Genomic DNA, 17,513 nt, shown 5'->3' on the forward strand with positions numbered 1-17,513 from the left:
GACTCTACACATGGGACACACCTCAGGGACAGAGCTACACTGTCATCACAGAGTGATATCAATTTGATCATATTTCTCCCTAAAACTTAAAACATTAGCCATCACTAATGTACTTCATGGAAGTGAGTGGGATAAGGAGAGGACAGAAGACACAGGTAACATAAACGTCGCCATTATGCCCATTTCTATAGCTGCCCTTGAAGCCTCTGAAGGTAATCAGTGGTGGATGGAACAGGTCAGATATAGTCAACCGGCCAGAAGAGGGCTCTATAGGGGATGATCATTCACTGAGTCTCAGTGTCAGTCTTTCCTGTTTACAAATTGTGTGTTCAACAGTCACAACAACCAGATAAGTTTTGGTGAGACCACGTCCATTTTCTTGAGCCTATCCATGTCCTCCACCCTGCCATCATGCCCACTCTGCACATAGGCCTACTGACTAGAGAGTTTATCAAAGAGGCTATGGTGTGCACTCACCTGCCATATGAATATTTCCACATCCCAGGACAACTCCCTAAATTTCATCTGTGTACCCCTCCTTCACACCACCTTTTCAACAACCATCCAGTCCTGTTTTTTCTTCAGTCCATGTCCGGCCTGCCAGCCCATTAACCAATGCTCATGAATCAGTGTCGATTTGTACTTAAGGCCATCTCTCATTTCACACAATGCTTTTAATCAGCAATAATGGCGTCTCGGATAAACCTGATTGGCTGTGCAAAGCTTCACGCAACATTTTCAATTTGAGGTTGGAGCCGCTGAGATTTCTCTCCGTGGCTGCCTTCAGGGCCACCCCAGAGCGGAGCAGAAGTGCAGCAGACACAGAAGGAGACGAGGCCTGTGCTTTTTCCTCTTCGGTTAATTGGTCATTGGGAAATCCCATGAGGCCAGGGAATTGGGCTGAGAGGGAAAATGGCAGATGATTAGGAACAAGTATCCTGGGAGTCTGAGTTCTTGCCGGCACTATTTACTTGTGTTGTTTTATAATGGAATGTTTGGAGTGTGTCAATTTTTCTGAATAAATAGGCTATATAACACCCATTTCACGACAGTTAGTTCTTTCATACATCATGATTAAGCATGCATTATCTACCAGGGACAGTAGTTATCTATGAGATTCTTTTCAGAAGGAGAATAATTCTCAGTACAAAAGAGAGTGACTTTACTCCAAAGCCCCAGGGACTTGCACTGATTCCCCTTCTGGGTCTTGCAACAGACTCTCTCAGCTCATGGGGCTTTTGGGGACGTAGGGCCCACAGGGCAGGGCAGTGGGACCTGCTGCTGAGCCTTTAAAATTTTCATTTTTGCTTGGTTGGTTGGTTTTCCCACAGGCTTCACTCAAGATTATCAGTCTTATTGGTTACAGAGATAAGTAGGTCAAAGTAGCGTGCCCAAATATGGATGTGTTGCCTCTAAAAGCCAAAAAGGGCCACCAAACATTGTATTTCTTTATATATTGTATGCAGTGCAAGACGTACCACTGTATCTCTCACTGTAGGAGAGATCTCACAAAGACCCCTGAACCCCAGAATCTTCACTGGTATGGCAGGTCCCTGAATCACTTACCCCTTGACACACATAAAACTGGCAAGGGCATCACAGAGATGTCCTACTTCTTTCTTACTGGGTCTGGTTATTTTAATTTCATCAATTTAATGGGTATTTCTGATGTTCTGTTGGTTATCAATACAATCCAGTTTCCTCCAGACCAATGTTGTCCAATAGAAACACAAAATAAACAGCAAGGGCTAGCTACACTTGACACTTAATATTTTCTAGTAACCCTCCCCCCCCTTAAAGAGTAAACATACACAGATGAAATGTGTTTAATATTTTATTTAGCCCAGTGCATCAACATGTTATTCCAAAATGTGACCACTATAAAAAATATCAATAACGTTGAAATGTTTTTTCATACTCAGTCTTGGAAATCTGGTATGTATTTTACTCTCACAGCACATCTGTAATTGTCCCAGCTACATTATTAGTGGTCAACCATGTGGCTAATGGCTACCAAATCGGCCAGCACAGCCTTAGGCAATATGATGACAATGGGCAGAGTTGTTGATGAAGGTCTTCCTTCTATCTTTGCCACATTCTGAGATCTACTGATATCAGTGGGGAAAATACAGTGTTTGATAGTAAATAGGTATCAGGGGCTGTGTTTATTTCTGCAATAAAGACATAACATCTGGAATCACAGATGCGGTTGCATCATCACCTGATAAGGTTTGCAGCACTACAGAATCTTTCCCCATGATCCATCTGCTTTTGTATTGTCTAAAAAGGTAAATTAAATGGAAATATGGTAGGAATAACTACTCCTGCACCTCTCAATTTGTTGATGGTAGGAAAAACTACGTGGTTTCCTTAGGAATGTGGTGTTGCCTTTGGTTTACTATCTTGTAAGCTATCTTGATACTAATCATGTCTCTTCTCATTATATATTTGGGGATTGGGGAAGTAACCACAGGATGGGTCTACACTCCTAATGGGCTCTCTCTGGGATGAACTCAAGCCAACACTCCATCCATCATGTGACTTCCATAAGCTCCCACTTTGACCAGCGTACTACAGGGGTATTTCCAGTTTCCGGGTATTAGCAACAATTTAAACCCAGTACTAATAATCCTTAGAAAATCTATGTTTTTCTTTTTTCCTAGGGCAGTCACCCTGATAAATGGCCGAGGTCCCTCTAGAGAAGGTTTGTGAGAAGAATCACCATATACAGAGTCCTGTCTCAGTCGGGTCTCCAATCTAAAAACTGACTTAGGTCTGAGAACTAAATAGTCATGAGTCTCCACAACCAATTCATTGTGAGCCACAGAGAGGGAGCCACATTGGAGGGGGTAACACAGACCCCGGGTTCCCTGTCTTTCCTCCCCCCAATCTCTTCTCAATGCTTCCTATCTGTGGAGGCCAACGGGAACCCAGAGTGCAGGTAAACACACTGAAGCAGCCCGTACAGGTCAACCTTCCAGAACACACAGCAGGGCAGAGAAGGGTGGACAGCACACCTGAAGAGGAACACAGAGGATTTCTAGAATAGGCCCCAACACACACAGACACATATGTGCACTGGTGTATGTTCTTTTTAATACAAATTAATTTCATATTGCTGCTTTTACACAGGGTGCATCTCAGAGACCATTCTGTATCGACGCACAGGAAAGTTTCATCCTTTTAACTACTGCACATTAGTATCCATATTATGGATACATTACAATTTACTGGCCCCCTGTATGAATAAAATTGGTCCCAAGCTTTGGCCATTGCAAATAGTGCTCCCATGAATATCTGTATAAACATGTCGTTTTACACATGTGAAGGTATGTGTGTAAAGTAAATATCCAGGGCGTTTTAATTTATAATTTTGATAACAACTCACAAAGTGCATTTCACACTTAATTCTCTCATTCTTTAGAGCAGAGCTTCTCAATGAGTATGGCACAGCATGTTGTATGGTGGCTTCTAGGTGTATCACCAACCACAGGGCAGAAGCAGGGGATCACCTATATACTGCATTTGGAATGTAAATATTATTTTCTATGTGGCTAGTGGTGTGAAAAGACACCGTGTTAGATATCTATTACCTAATATGAGCAGAGATGAAATCATTACATTTACGTGATATCAGCTCCCTTTTCTCTTTCACACCACCCAAACTCCAACGATTATATGATTGCATTAGTTTTCCCTTTAGGTATTTGCTGATGGATATGGCAGATTGGTCCTACCTGCTGTCCTTCTAGCTGTTTCCCTGTGTTGCAGTGACTGAAAAGCTGAAGCCTCCGTTTTTCAGACTTTTATGTGGTCACCACTCGAGGCGTGATTTAGATTTGACAAAGCAAATGCGCTCTCATGCGCGCCGGGAGGCAGAGGTGAGATGGAAATTTCACTTCTGCTGTTTGTGTTGGCAAGCGTGGTGGTGTTGCATGGATTTCTGCAGCAGCCCGGTGTCTGGTGACCACTGCCACAGATGTCATGAAGAGGGACATGGGGTGTTTATTCACGTGTGGTGGGGACCACAGCATAGGCCTGGGCTTGGACCTGGGAACAATAGATCTGCTCAGGGTGGCTTTTTCCCCAAGGTGGTTTCTTAGTTATAGGTGGCGATGTGGCTCAGGGGTCAATGGGTTCCTGATCAGTTCTCTTTTTCTCCATGCCATTTAATACACTGCCATACACCTTTGTTTCGGATTCCATTCCAGTTTATTGCCCTTGGCTTCATCGAGTTTTTGAATTCACAACAATCCATCTGGGCGAAAGTTTCGTTGTTCTCTTCCAACATTTTTCTAAGTGTTTTTCATCTTCAGTTTGTTTTCTCTATTCCTTTGCTCTTTTCCTTAAAAAAAGAATCTCTTGGTGCTTTGTATTCAAAGTAGAGTTTTGAAGAAGAACATTTTTCTTGGGCCAGTGGTAGTGGGCAGTTCTGAGGAGGAAGGGGCCAGGGCTTTCAAGCTGAAGGCTCTTAGGAAATCTCCCTGGTGCACAACAAAGTTCCTTATGACACGGACTTGTGTGAGTGGATGAGGTGTCCCGGCCAGAGTGGTCAGGGGCGCCATAGCTGCTTCTCACACAGAGACGCTCCTCTCTCGCCTCAACAACATACTGCTTCCTGCAAATATGGCGTCTGCCTCATTTCTTCTTCAATCCTGCTTGTCAAAATGAATTTCGGGAAGACCCCACAGCCAGTTTGTGTGCCAAGTTCTCATTGCTTTGAACAACAAATATATTTGTTTCAGCTATTTCTCTTAGAATATGACACTTGCTTTGGAAAACTGAGTGGAGATCGGTGCTCCGGGCATTTTGTTCGAGCCCCCCAGGCTCAGGCATCTTCTCTCTCTAGCTCTGCTGGTCTCCCTTTCTGCTTATGGTCATCCTTCCTTAATTATTGTGGTTTGAGCTTACAGAGCTCTTCCGTTTCAATTGAATATGGAGGTTCTCTTTTTCTTTGTTGTTATTAGCAATTTATGCCATTGAGACGAGGGAGCCATGTCTGTGTGTGTCCGTTTTAGTATTGGGATGCTAGGTTGGGAAATCCTGGTTGTGCTGTGACTGAGGCAGACGACATGGTGCAGACACTAAAAATCTGAGACGGAGAGAGTGAGAAGGTAATGGGACCATGTTCTGGGGAGGCAGAGAAGAAGGATCTAGGACAAGTCTAGGACCATGCTGTCCCATGCCTTTTCCACATAAAGCATGACAGAATTTGTGCAGCGTGTTGGAACAAATGCACAACGCTGCTTACCTAGATAGCAGCAGCCTAAAGACTTTCACGCCACGCTTCCTGGAAACCAAAGAGATCAGTATCTCAACACCCTGTGACCATCCTCAGTACAACAATCTGTTCCCGTGAGGAGGCACTGAAGGGGCAGTGGGTTAGATTTGGTGAGAAATGCAACACAGCATTCTCTAATTGGGGACCTAAGCAGAATAACAAAAGTAGTAAAATAGATGAATTTTAGAACAGAGAAGGGATGTGAGATGTTTAGTAACAATTACAGGATTAGCCGAATCTGATTCAAGGACTCCACAAATATTGTGAAAAACCTGATCACTCTACATACACTTCTTACGCAGTAATTGTAAAATGACATGGAGAATCAATGTCTTCATCCTGGGTTGATTCTGCCGTGGACACATGGGTGAACGTGCAGGTGACACAAAAGGGAACAGGTGAAAGGGAGAAGCAGGAAGTTCAACCCTTTATTGCCAACCACTACACCATTCGAGGAGCGCCAAAGACCAGACGAACAAGGACAGATCTGGCATCAAATCCACTTTCTCTCTAATAATTCCTAGTCACTAGACATCAATGGACACAACCAGTCATTGTTTTGAGCGAATTCTCATCACATTTTCCATTATACGATTATTATTAAAGTGATATTTTATACATCATGCTTACCTTCTTAGTTTTTTAATTTTTCTCAGTATGCAGGGATTGATTTCCATCCTCTAATTGCTGTAATGTAAGATTTTCAAATCTGAATGGTCTTAAAATGGTTAACCTACATTAAATGAAACATTTTCAAGTAAACATTAGAATTTTTGTTCACAATGATCCAAAACATTAGGCCAAAGGTAAAAACAAGTATCTCTGTCATCTAATATTAAATTCATAGTAAAAAGTATGAAACTCTGTAATAGCTGATTAACCAATAAACCAGAATTAATTACTCATCTATGACAGAGCCATTGTTTCAATTGCACATTATTTTGAGAGTTAGAAGGAGTGGGTTGTAATCTTTTTTTGAGTTTACAAGTTCTGTTTTATTTTTTTAACTATATTTTCTTTTTTTTTAAATATGAGATTTATTGTCAAATTGGTTTCCATACAACACCCAGTGCTCATTCCAACAGGTGCCTTCCTCAATACCCATCACTGCCCCCCTCCCCGCCCTCCCACCCTGGGTTGTAATTTTTAAAAGAGGTCTTACTAAGAAATGCCAGAAAACATAGTATAACCCTTTTCTTATTTGTCATAAAAGTTATTACAGTTGAAAAATTTGTTTACTATTAAGTTACAGATACTAAACTGATGTTTAACCAGCAAACATTGTGTTCATTCCTATATCAGTAATACTTTACACACTATTTGAACTAATGTTAAGTGAGTCCATGTATATTCTTCATACATATTATAAGAAGAGGCCTTCCATTATTTTTTGAATGCTGACTGAAGTTTGCACATTCTATAGCAGCAGAAGAAAATAGCCATCTGGCCAGATAATGCAAACGTCTCTCGCAGCCATATACTTAGAGGAACCTACATGTACAAACCAGATTCCATGTTAAGGGCTTCCATTTTATACTCTCCATGACACTGTGCAATAGTTACTATGATCTCCATATTTACAGATGAAAGAAATTGAGACTTCGAGAAGTTCAAGAACGTGTCTGAGGTTAAAGAGCCAGGATTCAAATACAGTTTTGTTCCGCTACAGAATAATGGTTCTCGTAAATTCTTATTCTGATAGTTGATGTGGCAGCCGTGAAAATGTGCCACCCACATATCCTGCAGAAAGCTGTGTCGTTGCCTGATGGCCTTGCTGCTGCCCCCCTCAGATCTGTCCCTTTGTTCCTTAGAATCTCCTCCAAGGGGCAATTTGGGGTCTCGTGAGCTCTCTAGCAGCCTGGCCAAAAATTTCTGGGAACGACACTACAGTCCAAGATGCTTCCTAGCCAATCCCCTTCCTTCCCTCTCTCCTTCCACAGGTGTCAGACCTGAAGTGTGGGCTGAAAGCAATCCCACTTTTTTCCTGCTCCTTCTTTCAATAAATTTCTTGCATAGATAATCCTGTTTTTTTGCATGCTTTCTGGAAGACACAAATTAACAGGACATGTACTGGGAGTGGACAAAAAAATAGTAAATAAGATGAGAATTTGACAAGCTTCCTCACTGTCTCAACATAATTGTATATAATCTACATTCCTTATTTCCCTCTTAGAATAATGGTATGTGAGGCTTGAGACAATCAGTCTCACATGGTCCTCACATGGGATCTCACATGGCCCTAACCCGTCTATGAAGTTCTCAATGAACAACGCACTCTCATACTTTATGCTTTGTTAAATGATACATATTTCCTAGTAGTAGGGCACATTTAAGGGTCATTTTCTTTTCTCTCATTGTGATTTTCAGTGAGACGTTCTACCCAAGGTTACACAGACCATAATGCTAATGATCTCAACTGAGTAGATTTCCTTGATCATTGATATATGCAAAACAGAACAATGGATTAGTGATGAGTCCTGCCCAAAGGCAACAGGTTTTACTCATTTAGGGAACCTAATACAAATATATGTATATAATTTATTTCTCTCTGAGTGTCACTCCTAAGGGATCCTTTGGAGATAGGAATCTTTCTTTTATACCTAAAATTGATCAGATAGTAAATAGAGGAAATTTTTCCTTAAGTGGCCCTTGAAAAACATTCACCTCGATCTCTATACAGGTTGAGACCAGTTGGGGAAAAAAAACAACGAAACAGCAGGAGCCAGGGGATACATCTAGGATTGAATTTTTGAGAATTTTGATAAAGGAAGCTGGAACTAGATTCGCAAGAATTTATTAATATGGGGACACTTTCTTGGGACACGAGGGTTAATACCCTGGCAAGGACCAAGGGAATGGACAAAATCACCATTGGAGTGGCCTTTGGAAGCCTGGTAAAGGTGATGTCCAATGTCAAGCAAAGGGAGGACACCTTCGGTGCCCTGTCAGATGGAAGAAGAAATAAAAGGCTCAGGGAGGTACATCTGGGATTGAGCTTGAGCAGAATAAGAGAACATGAGGCGGCTTCTTGGGCAGGTAACCCATGGATACCCACCATGGATTTATGAGTGCCCTCCCCCCAGCTCACACTGATGGCCATGGACGAGTGCAGGTTCCCGCATGACTAATGCAGAAGAAGAAATGGCCAAGCTTGGCTTCTGGACAGGCCCCTTATGCATGTGGAGACGAGCTTGAACTGATGGAGACTTCACCACTACCACAGACAGGAGCCTCGAAAGAGAGAGGAGAGGGGAAAAAAAAGAACCGGCAAGGAGTGCTCCTCGTCATTCATCTTGAGTGGAAGGAGAGGGAGTCCAAGGTAAAATCGTATCCAGGCAACTAGGAGGTGGCCAGTGGCCTGGCCCGTAAGGGAAAGGAAAGGGAATGGCAGGTCTGAGGATAGAGACACACAGACAGACATACAAGAGGGAGCACAAAGAGTAAAGATTTTAACTTAACACCCTGCAGAAAACAGCCACCAGAGAAGAGTCACTGAACAACCAAGTAGACAAAATGACACAGTTACTTGGCTGCAGCCAGACTTTGTCATGGGTACCTTGGAATCGGCATAAGTAGCACCATGAACACATAAACAGGGTGGCTATTGTGTGGGTAAAGATGGAGGCTGGTTATGGACCCAAAGGCATGGGCTCCCACTCACCAACGCTGAGCTAGCTACTGCCACCTCTCAATGTCCACTTGTGAGCAACAGAGACCAAAGCTAAGTCCCTGATATGAAATAATTAAATAAATATGAAATCATGGCCACCTGAACAAACCATCTATCCTACTTTGGAAGGGCAGGAATTTATCCTCAAACAGAGACCTATTTCGGGTATGGGTTTGGGTTCCTGGTGCTAATCTTCAGTCAACACCCCTGTCTGGTGCTGCTGACGTGAGTCCTGATTCACAGGCACAGAAGCCCACACGACACAGCCTTCACTGAGGGCGCCTGTGGTCATAGGACCACTAGTCATATCATATACTGCACTGCTTGGAAGCAGCGAGCTTCACAGAGTACTGGAACAATCTTCTAAAAGTCAGCTAAATGCCAGCTCCAAGGCAACACTTTGAAAGGATGAGGCGACATTCCTCACGGCGTGATACACGCATTAAATCAGAAGCTTCTATATATTTGTTTCCCAATAGGAAGAATACGTAGGTGTACTCACCATCTCTCCCCACGACCCACTGGGGAGTGTCGTGCTTCCCATTTCAATAACTGTGCTGGAGGTTCTAGTCCCCAGAGGCTCATATCCTTACAAGGGGGCACAACCCGGCTCTATTGAACTGCAAGGATGACTGATGCCAAGGAGCTTTGGACTCCTGGTGCTCAGGGTCCAGTAGGCAAAAAAAAAAAAAAGGAGTCATCATTGTGGCAGGAGTCACCAACCCTGATCTGCAGGAGGAGGAAGGCTGCTTTTCCACATGGGAGTAGGGCCATGAACTTGCATGCCGCTGGATTTCCCCGTGGTAACTACGAACGGGCCCAGACAACAACTTTGGCTGAAAACGGGATGATGCCAAGGGCTCAGAACCTTGAAGAAGGAAAGTTTTGGTGACATCACCAGGGAAGCCACCAGGACCTGTCCAGGTGATGGTGGAGGGTGAGAAAAACTCAGGATGGTTCCTGCAGGATGATAAGGATGAGAACTAGTTGTAGCTCCCAGACCAATGGTAGCCATGGGGGGTGTAGTTCCTCCTACTTTGCTCTGGCTTCTACATTTCCCTTTAAGAAAAGAGGCCCGTAGCACCATGGAGAAGTTAGTTCCAAACTTACACGGAGAAGTCAATCTGTGTGGGGCAAAGTTTAAACTTGGACGGGCATGAAAATGCAACACTCAGGACTCCTACTACAGGGGACACAGTTGCCTGATGACCCCAGCTGCTGGATTCACCAGTGAGCTCTGAAGCCACGCTTCTGCTAGACGCTCTAGCTGTGACTGGGTGTGGTGCAGGAGCAAGGCCATCCCACTACGTTGAGGTGTGGGAAGATGTCCAGCGGCAACCAGCTTGAGGATTCGTATTGACATGGCCCAATCTTTCTCAGAACTCTGCTGTAGTTCAAGTCTCTTTGGGCCCAGGGCTTTCCTCCCTACCTCCTCCCTGCAATGCGGTCTGAAGGCTTTCGTCACTTTCGCCTGTTCCTCCCTTAAAAATTCTCTCGTAATGGGGAAACTGGGTGGCTCAGTTGGTTAAGCATCTGACCTTTGGTTCAGGTCGTGATCTCAGGGTTCGTGAGTTTGGGCCCCGTGAAGGGCTCTGTGCTGACAGTATGGAGCCTGCTTGGGATTCTCTGTCTCCCTCTCTCTCTGTCCTTCCTCCCACTCACTCTCTTTCTCTCAAAAATACATAAATATTAAAAAAAGAAACTCTCTTGCACCGCTGATGCCATTTGGGGTCTGCTTCTTAGAGGACCCAAACTAAAGCAACAGAATCAAAATGTTATCTGCTCTTTTTTCTCCTTCTGCATGTTAATGTTATACTGTACAAACTCGTTGACCGTATCTAAGGTACATCTTAAATGTAATTATTCATAAATCAAAGTACTAGTTTGGGTGGAAACATATAAAGATATTTAGCAAACTGTAGATGATCATTTGGTTTGTCAGAGCATATAAAGACAGTAGATTCCCAGCAGATTTGTAAAGGATACCCAAGGGATTGTCAAAATTGTCTCGTGTTGGTCAGGGTTTTATTTTTTAAGGGTATATTCAGTCATTTTAATTTAGTCAATCTAGATGACTTTTCTTTTAAAATTCACCAATAAAACATTGTGATGGAAGTCAACGTTGCTTCCAATAATTATCCTTAAATACATAGAATCTGTAGTTCAAGTGACTTCTCCCGACTGCCAAAGCATATACATAAGTAATTCCTGAAAAATTCTTTTATTTATTATTTTATTTATTTTAATTATTAAATTTAATTTACTTAATTTAATAAATTAATAAATTTAATTAAATTTATTTAATTATTAAATTATTTTAATTTAATTATAATCATTAAATTATTATAAAATAATAATTTATTTTAATTATTTTATTTGTTATTATCTCTAACTCCTTTTCCCTCAAAAGGTGGGAACTATGATATAGGTGTTCCCACATAAATAGTCCATAGTTGAAAAAAAAAAAAAAAGAAAGCTAAAACAAAAACAAGAAACAGTTGAGAGCCATTCTATTAGACCAGGAGCAGATTGATCCAATAAAATGGGAGGATAAAAATTTTATAATATTACTTTAGTGTTAGCTGCAAAGTTTGTTCTTAGGGTTTCTTCCCAATATTACCAGTGATCTTCATATCATTTTATTTAACTTCCGTTTTTATTATATATGCTGTTTAAAGGATTTCTGGCCTTATCTTTATATCAGCAGACCTATTTGTTTTGTGAATTGTTTATGGCCTTGTGAATACAGTGTCTATGCTATTTTAAGCTGTTGACTTAATTGTTAATAGAGAAATTGCTGTGCCTTCGTAAGTACTTTATCCATTTTGTGATTTTTTCAGATCTGAGCTTTCAATAAAGCAGCATACACTTTACTGCAGTGTCAGTCCAAACATCAATATCCAGGAACCATCAACAAAGAAATGAAAAAAGGAAAAGCTCACCAATTTTTTAAAATCTTCACTTAAGGGGCGCCTGGGTGGCTCAGTCGGTTAGGTGTCCGACTTCGACTCAGGTCACGATCTCGCGGTCCGTGAGTTCTAGCCCCGCGTCGGGCTCTGGGCTGATGGCTCGGAGCCTGGAGCCTGCTTCCGATTCTGTGTCTCCCTCTCTCTCTGCCCCTCTCCCGTTCATGCTCTGTCTCTGTCTCAAAAATAAATAAATGTTAAAATATATATATATATATATATAAATTAAAAAATTAAAAATAAAATAAAATCTTCACTTAAATATTACTAACAAGATATTTTGAAGACTTTTTTTTTAAATCACCATTCTTCACTTATTACACTATTGTTTCAAGTGGATTATTTTTAATTGTTTTTGTTAAAGAAATTGCATGCTAAGTGGGCTAGGACATATGAATGTGCATTCATAATATTGTCTTCTGGAGTTTCTACTAACCTCTCCTTTCCTAAATATGCCCTTATGCTGATGCTGAAATACCGAAGTTTTATTTTAAAAGAATGAGGAAGAATGATCCTGTTCCTCAAATGAAAGATGTCTTGATCTGTTCCAGCTGCGGATTGCACCTCTGTATGGACTCTGGCCAAGTAAAGCACGGCTTTCAAAAAAGAACTTAGTGGGAAAAAATTAAGTGGGAAACAACTTTAATGCTATTATTAACGCAAACACTGAGAAAGAAGCCTTAATAATAGCTACATATTACTTCCTGCATCCAGAATTAATATTGGGAAATTATCTTTCTTGAGATATAATAACGAGCCCATCATGTTTTCTGGCCCCCAACCCCCACACAGATATCTTTACTGTGAGGATGTAGGGGCTGAGTCGCCCCATCGAGTGTCCTTTTCTGACTTTACGTACTGTCATTTTTCAATTTTTCAAAGACCCAACATGGAATATTAATATTCTAGTTCAGGTTTATGTTTAAAACATAACACGCCCCTTCAGTTCGGTGAGTTGTAGGTTACTTGCCTGCTGTAGAGCTTTAGGAGTATAAAGAAGAAAATTCACCGTGAAGAATTTCTACTTTCTTCCAAATGAGAAGTAGGCAGTGTGGCCGGTTAGAGAGGTAATCACTGTCACCTCCCATTAATGTGGCCTGGGAAAGGGCTCCACCTTTCCGATCACGAAGCATTAACACTTTTCATGCAGGAGAGTAATTATAATTAGCATGTAGCGTGTTTTCTAGGTGATAAGTATGGTTAGATAGCACACGATCCTCAGGCAGAGTGTCAGAAATATTTTCACGAGGCTCACGGAGACTCATCGTAGAAGTGAATGCCATGAAGCCCCTCCCTATGCAATTTCACCGATGTCCTGGCTGTGACGCAGGCTGGCCAGCCAGCTCTGAGTAGTATTGTTGACCTTCTCCCAAACGGACATGCAAAGCCGGTCTCCGTGGGCCACGGTGTATACACCAGTGTGGACACGGATGGCCTCATCTGCAGTGCTGCACCTTATTTGGTCAAAATTACCTCAGGTTGTTCTAAACACTTCTTTTTCTTTTTTATCTGCTTTTTGGCATTGCATTTTAAAAACGGTCAGTAAATAACAGCCATTTGCGATGAAAAGAACTTACAGATGTACAAAGTGTGTTTAGCAAGAAATGTTATTGGTCTAAAATAGTAAACAGAAATGATATTGAAATCCCTAACCTCCAGACTAGAGATGTGACCATGAATGCTTGAAATCAAGTGTGTTAGAGAACCTTCTGCAAGGTTGGCCTGCTTAGCCAATGAGGTCCCCGACATGAGAAAGAACTGGGGGAGACCCTTGGATGGGCAGGCGCCCTGCCACATTTTCCCACCCAGGCACATGGTATCTAGAAACGGAGCCCTTACCTCATGTCCTTGAGCCAAAGCCACGAGAAGAAGAAGGCTTATGTGCAAACTCATTTTTAATGTAACAAAAATAAAATGAAATGAAATACAAAGTGACTTGTTTACCATTACTTTTAGTGATTACAAATACTTTTTAAAAAAATAAACGCTAGACGGGTGCCTGGGTGGCTCAGTCGGTTGAGCGTCTGGCTTCAGCTCAGGTCATGATCTCGCGGTTCCTGAGTTCGAGCCCCGAGTCGGGCTCTGTGCTGAGAGCTCTGGGCTCTGGGCTCAGAGCCTGCAGCCTGCTTCTGATTCTGTGTCGCTGTCTCTCTCTGTCCCTACCCTGCTCATGCTCTGTCTCTCTCTCTCTCCTTCAAAAATAAACTTAAAAAAAATTTTTTTTAATAAAAATAAACACTAGATTGTGTGTGCCTAGTTTTCTTAGGGAGTCTGGCTTCATGTGGCATACACTGCTTATTTGGGGCGACTTCCTTTAAGTATCAGTCAAAAAATGCAAAGTCATTTTTAAATCACAGTTAATCTGCTGACTGTCAGATTAGAAACCGCACAGAAATGTTATTTTATATGCGTCGCATTTTGTTCACTTTCCTCTATTTTAATATCTATTTGGAGGATCCTGGTTTAACTAAAATTTATCTCTTTCTTTTTCTTCCTCTCTCCCTCGAATCTAACAGCTTCCTTGCCTAAGGTCTTTTAAGTTCATTTATATTTGTAAACAGAAGGTTTAGATGTAAATGCAAGTATGATTTTGCATTTTATAAAGGCCAACGGCAATAATGAAATTAAGCATTATGTAAATGTGTCGAGCAAGTGACATATACTTTTTCTCTCACAGTTTACTTTGGAAATTTTCAGATCTATAGAAAATGGAAAGACATACAGTAGTAGTATACTACAGTAAATACCTGTGTATTTTTACGAAGATTTACTAATTGTAACATTTTATAACATGTTCTTTATCTTTTTTTCCAGATGGATAAGTACACAGGTACACACACACACACACACACACGTATATACCTACATACATCCATACAAACATACATGCAGACTTTTTTGCTAACAGTTTAAATATAAATGGTAAACATCATGACACTTTACCTCTAAATATCTAAGTTTTTAGATATCTCCTGACACTTTCCAGCATAAACACAGTATCATTTTCATACTCAAGATTATTTGGCGTTGGTACAATATTACCTAAAATGCGGTGCATACATAAAATTTTGCAATGATCCCCAAATAGCCTTTATAAGTCTTTGTTTTGTAAAAATCCAGTATCAAAAAAAGTTTTTCGTAAGTGGGGGTGGGGGCACCTTGGAGGCTCAGTCAGTTAAAGCATCTGACTCCTGATTTTGGCTCAGGTCATGATCTCATGTTTTGTGAGTTCGAGCCCAGCATCAGGCTCCGTGCTGATAATGAGGAGCCTGCTTGGGATTCTCTCTCTCCCTCTCTCTCTGCCCCTCCCTTGCTCTCTCTCTCTCTCTCAGATAAATAAACTTAAAAAAAAAAGAAAGAAAGAAAACTTAAAATCCGGTATCCAGTCAGAGACCATTTGGTTGCTTTTGTCTTTTTTAATCTAAAATGGTCCTTTCCACCATTTTGTGTCTTTGGTGATTTTTGCAGTCCGGTTTTACAGCCTGTCCCACAATCTGGATTTATCTGATTCCTCCCCTTGCCCCACCCCCCATGATTCGATTCAGGTTAGCATTTTTGCCAAGGAGGCACGTACTCATTTGCCCTATGATTGGTAACATCAAGTTTGATCACTTAAGAGTCTTATCAGACCAGTCCATCGTAAAGCACTGCAATTAATGAACAAATTGTGGTAGGACGCTTTGAACACGCATGAGCATCCGGTTCTACAACAGCTTTTCATTCCATGGGTGTGTCACGTCCAGGGATAAGCTTGTAAGAAACAAGGCTTTCCTATTTTCGTTCCACTAACTGGATACATAGATGCAAAGCCATGGGGAGGGTGGGGCTAAGCAGTGACGAACCCTGGGCTCCTTAAATCACCCGGTTGAGGAAAGGCACCTACTGACCGGGACCCCCCTGCTGGGACAGTGCACGAGAAATAAGGCTCTACGTTGTGAAGACTAACATTTTTGGTCTATTTAAAAATTGTAGCTAGAGTTACTTAGAAACCATACACGTAGTTCAACACTGTCATTACTTATTTTTGCCTCATTTCAAAGTGCTGGTTTTCATTTGGGTTTCATACTTGGGTTTGATGGCCATCATAGCCGGGAAAGACACTTCACAAAATTATACGCAAATCCCAAGGGAGGAAGTGCATCCTTGTTTGTACTAACTGGATTTTGATACTGGTTTTTCAACGCTATTCACCCACAGCAAAGGTTTTTTGTTGAAATTCAGCTGGTAATTATGTCAAATCGGTTGTTCTTGAAAACTAACAGAGGTGTTCAATTTACGTTTTAGCAAATAGAATGAATACCCACTGCAATTTTTTTTGAAGTTTTTATAGAGGTTAGAAAACTGTTCCCAAGTTTTTAAGTCTATATTCACAAATATTTTTATGAGTAGTACGAACATTGTTTTTAGCAACTAATATGATAATGCAGAAAATATTTCCAGAGAGCCAATTTAAAATTTTTCTTTCTATGGTATGGGTTTCTTTTGAAAAGTAGTAAAATATTATGCATTTAAAAAAAATCACTTTAATCATTAGACAGTGATTGGATGCATTTAATTTTTTTTTAATTTTTTTTTCCAACGTTTATTTATTTTTGGGACAGAGACAGAGCATGAACGGGGGAGGGGCAGAGAGAGAGGGAGACACAGAATCGGAAACAGGCTCCAGGCTCTGAGCCATCAGCCCAGAGCCTGACTCGGGGCTCGAACTCCAGGACCGCGAGATCGTGACCTGGCTGAAGTCAGACGCTTAACCGACTGCGCCACCCAGGCGCCCCATCATTTAATATTTTTAAAAATTGGTGCTTAGTAACAATACTAATCGGCAAATTATAGAAAATGTATGCAAATTTGGAATGCCATTTTTTATGTTAGAAAAAAGTAACATGTTTAAGTTCAGCAACTCTTTATAACTACTTTGCCATGAAATAATAAGAAATCACGCATTTAAAACACTTAATGATCACTCCCTGTTTTGTTACAGAATATTGCCAACATTCTATCATGTTTTAAAGGTCTTATTTGAAAATTTGACTCTGTGGATATAGATGTTGGCCTGTGGAACTTTGTGCATTCCTGGTTACAATTTCTTTGCTACAATAACTTGCCTATGAATAATTCAGTGAATAAATATTACGAGAGGTTTTAGCTCTGTAACCTTACCCTGCTATCCTTTTTTATTCCGGTCAAAGCCACTGCTTCATTAGTGATTACACTTCGACATCTTTTCCATAACATATAATTTTCTATTAAAAGGATCATTCTCTTCTTATATCTTCTTGGGTACCTCTCTCCTTTAGTGAGCCCCACAAAAAGTGGTTTTCTTGCATTTTATACATGACTCAAAGGTTATTAAATAACACAGCTATAACACGTCAGAAACCTTTGTATAGTTCCAACTAACTATAGTTAGCATTTGTCCAAACCTGCGTAACTCATTCTAATACGTGCTTTTTCCATTTTAAGGAATATTTTCTTTGCCTACCGCACCAATAACAGTATCTATTTACTCACGAAGGAATACACTTGCCTTTGCCTTTGTATTGTTATCCATTTGTGACCCAGCCGCTTTTATTGCTATGATAGGAAGGGTGGACGT

This window comes from Lynx canadensis, chromosome F2 (genome assembly GCF_007474595.2).
Source record: "Lynx canadensis isolate LIC74 chromosome F2, mLynCan4.pri.v2, whole genome shotgun sequence".
Taxonomy (NCBI): Eukaryota; Metazoa; Chordata; class Mammalia; order Carnivora; family Felidae; genus Lynx; species Lynx canadensis.